Below are 5,584 nucleotides of genomic sequence, written 5' to 3'. Positions count from 1 at the left end.
TGAAATATACAATATTTTGTAGACCCTGCCCTTCAATGTGAAAGCAGGACATTAAAAAAAAATTGAAATTGACACTCAAGTTTTTTGGGACCATATATCTTAACTGTGAAACTAAACAGATCTATACCTTCTCCTTCCTACAATCAAACCACCTCACAAAAATAAGAAAACTAAAACAATCCAAACATGATTAATAAGTCCTTAAAAGTTTAAAATTTTTAGAGGAAAGGGAAGGAAGTTTTGAAAGGAGGAAACACAAGAACAAGGAAGGGGGAAAGCTTTAAAAGAAAGGAGGGGGGGGATCAATGGGCCTCTCTTTTATTTGGTGACAAGCAAGTGCAAGAAAGTTCATCTGTAATTTGTTCAGTTGTCTGTCTTTTGCACATCTGTGTTCTGGCCAGAAGGGACTTTGAGGTTTTTCTGCAGCACGTGAGCATCAGCGGGCTCTATCCTCTTACAGTAGTTCTTCTTTGTCTCAATAATCTCAAAGCCAAACTTTCTGTAGAAGTCAATTGCAGACTCATTGCTGATCTGGACATGTAGATAGAAGTTGTCAAAAGTGCCATCTTTTTCACAGATGTTTAAGACATGATGTAACATTTTAGTTCCTATTCCTAGCCTTCAGTACGGTGCCAGACATCCTAGTGTCACGATGTAAAGTCCCTTCTGATTCTGTGAATGATCCATCCTACAGCATACTGCACCTACTGCAATACCATTGAAATAGGCAAGTTTTGCTAGCTCGCCAACCTCCAGCGCATTCTTATAGAACTTGTCATTGGAGCTGACTGGAAAGATGACCTGGTTTAATCTCTTCAACTGTTTAATATCATGTGGTGTCACGTCTCTCAGCTCGATCCGGCTCCCTTTCATCTTCCCCGCCTGCTGAGGCCGTTGTTACCACCGATAGCAACGCCGTTGTCGTCGCCGCCCTGAGCTCTCCGCGCCCTCAGCTCGGGCAGCTCCACCCCACAAGCCGGCTTCCTTGCTTAGGGCAGGGAGCTGAGCGGGTGACGGAGGCCGCGCGGCCCTGCGTCTCCAGAGAGGGCGGGGGTACTTCCCGCCGCCGCGCTGCTGCCGCCGCTTCTCCACACGTGCACACGGGGCACTCGCCTCCAGCCCGCCGCCGCAGCAGTCGCCAGCCAGACCCGCCGCCACGCTGTGCTGGATGAGTCTTTCATCCGTTCTCTCTCCTCAACTCCTACACTCCCTGCCCCTACCCCCAGCCCAGGACTTTGGACCTCAACTTGCGCTTAAGAAAATAGAAGCCTTCAGCTGAGAGCTTCCTTGTCTCCCCTCCACCAAAGCAACCAGCCTGCCTGCCTTTGCGCCTGTCTTCCTCATCCTCCCTCCGGTCAAAGCTGAGCAGGTGCCCCTCCTCCTCCTAAAGAACTGTCCCTCCACGCGGGTCCTTCCATTCACACACGCTTATTAATACACGCTGTGGACCAGCCACTGCTCTGATGGTAGGGATAGAATCGTGAAGAAGATGGAGAAATTCATGCACTCTTGGAGCTCATATTCTAGTGGGAAAAGTCAGAAAATAAACATGCAAAAAATATTATTATTTCAGACAAGACCTAAGAAGAAAATGAACTCAATACATAGAAAAGAGAATGATGATGATGATGGTGATGGTGATGATGAGGGTGCATGTGTGTATGTGCTTGGGAGGCCATGAATGACCTTTCTGAAGAATTAGCATGTGAGCTGAGACTTAAAACAGTGCGGCTGCCCAGGCCTGCTTTTTAAGTCCTCCAGTCCTCAGTTTCTCCTTCCTTTTCTATCTTCAATCTTCCCCTCTCCACCAGATCATTTCTTAGTGTCCTTTATCCTAAGAAAAAAGAAACATCGAAAGTTTCCTTGGCTCCTTGTTTCCCTCCAGCTATCACCCCATTTCTCTGTTCATGTTCACAGCCAAACATCTTGAAAAACAGTCCACTAAGACCATCCCTGACTCCGAACCACCCTTTGTTCCTCAGTCCCCTCCCCTATTCTATTCTGGCTTCTGTGCCATCACCCAGACTACTCTTGTCAAGGCACCAGCGACCTCTGTGTTCCCTGACCTATTAGTGTTGTTTGACCCAACTGATTCTCCTTGCTTTCTTGGGCTCCTCTCTCCTCCAGTCTCTCCAGACCTCGCCTTCCTTCCCTGGATGCTCCTGATCAGCTGGCTGGCCAGCTCCTCTCCTCCACTGCCAACCTTGAGACCCTGCAGTGTACCCTGCTCTGTGGGGCTGCTTCTCTTCTCCTTGGGTGATCGCAGCTATTCCCACAACTTTATTCCCACATTACCTTCTACGTGATGATGACTCTCAAATGTGTATTTCTGGCCAAAACATCTCTGAGCTCCAGACTTAAATATCCAATTATCTATTAGTTTTTATCTCTCTGTAAGGCTCCACCATCCACCAAGCCTGAAACATGGGAGTGTTTCTCTATTTTTTTTCTCTCCTTTACTCCATACATAGAATCCACCTGTTAAAATTTCCTACCAGGCACTTCTCAGATGCATCCTCTTCTGTCACCACTGCTGCCATCTATCATCTTTACCCGTAATAACAGTAACAGGGCCTTTCATGCTTGCTCTGTCATCCATCCTTTATCAACTTTGCAGATAGTGTCATCCTTCTTTTTAAACATCTTTATTGGAGTATAATAGTTTACATTGTTGTGTTAGTTGCTGCTGTATAACAAAATGAATCAGCTATACTTATACATATATCCCCATATATCCTCCCTCTTGTGTCTCCTTCCCGCCCTTCCTATCCCACCCCTCTAGGTGGTCACAAAGCATGGAGCTGATCTCCTTGTGCTATGCAGCTGCTTCCCACTAGCTATCTATTTTACGTTTGGCAGTATATGTAAGTCCATGCTACTCTCTTACTTCGTCCCAGCTTACCCTTCCCACTCCCTGTGTCCTCAAGTCCATTCTCTACGTCTGAGTCTTTATTCCTGTCCTGCTCCTAGGCTGTTCAGAACCATTTTAAAAAAAAATTAGATTCCATATATATATGTTAGCATATGGTATTTATTTTTCTCCTTCTGACTTCACTCTGTATGACAGACTTTAGGTCCATCCACCTCACTACAAATAACTCAATTTCATTTCTTTTTATGGCTGAGTAATATTCCATTGTATATAAGTGCCACATCTTCTTTATCCATTCATCCGTCGATGGACACTTAGGATGCTTCCATCTCCTGGCTATTATAAATAGAGCTTCCATGAACATTGTGGTATATGACTCTTTTTGAATTATGGTTTTCTCAAGGTATATGCCCAGTAGTGCAATTGCTGGTTGTATGGTAGTTCTATTTTTAGTTTTTTAAGGAACCTCCATACTGTTTTCCATAGTGGCTGTATCAATTTACATTCCCACCAACAATGCAAGAGGGTTCCCTTTTCTCCACACCCTCTCCAGCATTTATTGTCTGTAGATTTTTTTGATGATGGCCATTCTGACTGGTGTGAGGTGATACCTCATTGTAGTTTTGATTTGCATTTCTCTAATGATTAGTGATGTTGAGCATCCTTTCATGTGTTTGCTGGAAATCTGCATAACTTCTTTGGAGAAATGTCTATTTAGGTCTTCTGCCCATTTTTGGATTGAGTTGTTTGTTTTTTTGATATTGAGCAGCGTGAGTTGCTTGTGTATTTTGGAGATTAATTCTATGTCCGTCACTTCTTTTGCAAATATTTTCTCCCATTCTGAAGGTTGTCTTTTCACCTTGTTCATGGTTTCCTTTGCTGTGCAAAAGCTTTGAAGTTTCATTAGGTCCCATTTGTTTAATTTTGTTTTTATTTCCATTTCTCGAGGAGGTGGGTCAAAAAGGATCTTGCTGTGATTTATGTCATAGAGTGTTCTGCCTATGTTTTCCACTAAGAGTTTTATAGTGTCTGGCCTTACATTTAGGTCTTAATTCATTTTGAACTTATACATTTAAGTCTTAATTCATTTTGAACTTATTTTTTTGTATAGTGTTAGGGAGTGTTTTAATTTCATTCTTTTACATGTAGCTGTCCAGTTTGCCCAGCATCACTTATTGAAGAGGCTGTCTTTTCTCCACTGTATATTCTTGCCTCCTTTATCAAAGATAAGGTGACCATATGTGCGTGGGTTTATCTCTGGTGTTTCTATCCTGTTCCATTGATCTATATTTCTGTTTTTGTGCCAGTACCATACTGTCTTGATTACTGTAGCTTTGTAGTATAGTCTGAAGTCAGGGAGCCTGATTCCTTCAGCTCCGTTTTTCTTTCTCAAGATTGCTTTGGCTATTCGGGGTCTTTTGTGTTACATACAAATTGTGCAATTATTTGTGTTAGTTCTGTAAAAAATACCATTTGTTGTTTGATAGGGATTGCATTGAACCTGTAGATTGCTTTGGGTAGTAGAGTCATTTTCACAATGTTGATTCTTCCAATCCAAGAACATGGTATATCTCTCCAACTGTTTGTGTCATCATTAATTTCTTTCATCAGTGTTTTATAGTTTTCTGCATACAGGTCTTTTGTCTCCTTAGGTAGGTTTATTCCTAGGTATTTTATTCTTTTTGTTGCAATGGTAAATGGGAGTGTTTCCTTAATTTCTCTTTCAGAGTTTTCAGCATTAGTGTATAGGAATGTAAGAGATTTCTGTGCATTAATTTTGTATCCTGCTACTTTACCAAATTCATTGATTATCTATAGTAGTTTTCTGGTAGCATCTTTAGGATTCTCTATGTATATTATCATGTCATCTGCAAACAGTGTCAGTTTTACTTCTTCTTTTCTGATTTGGATTCCTTTTATTTCTTTTTCTTCTCTGATTGCTATGGCTAAAACTTCCAAAACTCTGTTGAATAAGAGTGGTGAGAGTGGGCAACCTTGTCTTGTTCTTGATCTTAGTGGAAATGGTTTCAGTTTTGCACCATTGAGAATGATGTTGTCTGTGGCTTTGTCATATATGGCGTTTATTATGTTGAGGAAAGTTCCCTCTATGCCTACTTTCTGCAGGGTTTTTATCATAAATGGGTGTTGAATTTTGTCAAAAGCTTTTTCTGCATGTATTGAGATGATCATATGGTTTTTCTCCTTCAATTTGTTACTATGGTTTCTCACATTGATTGATTTGTGTGTATTGAAGAATCCTTGCATTCCTGGGATAAACCCCACTTGATCATTGTGTATGATCCTTTTAATGGGCTCTTGGATTCTGTTTGCTAGTATTTTGTTGAGGATTTTTGCATGTTTGTTCATCAGTGATATTGGCCTGTAGTTGTCTTTTTTTTGTGACATCTTTGTCTGATTTTGGAATCAGGGTGATGGTGGCCTCATAGAATGAGTTTGGGAGCGTTCCTCCCTCTGCTATATTTTGGAAGAGTTTGAGAAGGATAGGTGTTAGCTCTTCTCTAAAAGTTTGATAGAATTCACCTGTGAATCCACCTGGTTCTGGGCTTTCGTTTGTTGGAAGATTTTTAATCACAGTTTCAATTTCAGTGCTTGTGATTGGTCTATTTATATTTTCTATTTCTTCCTGGTTCAGTCTCGGAAGTTTGTGCTTTTCTAAGAATTTGTCCATTTCTTCCAGGTTTTCCATTTTAT

General features: G+C 41.5%; 1 pseudogene; it reads right to left on the bottom strand.

The window, feature by feature from the left end:
* Nucleotides 1-302: 302 nt before the first annotated feature.
* On the bottom strand, nt 303-938 carry LOC132422678 (N-alpha-acetyltransferase 50 pseudogene; annotated as a pseudogene).
* Nucleotides 939-5,584: the final 4,646 nt, after the last annotated feature.

Source organism: Delphinus delphis, chromosome 1, assembly GCF_949987515.2.
Source record: "Delphinus delphis chromosome 1, mDelDel1.2, whole genome shotgun sequence".
Taxonomy (NCBI): Eukaryota; Metazoa; Chordata; class Mammalia; order Artiodactyla; family Delphinidae; genus Delphinus; species Delphinus delphis.
The sequence above is the reverse complement of the archived record's forward strand: the minus strand, read 5'-3'. Positions and strand labels throughout refer to the sequence as shown.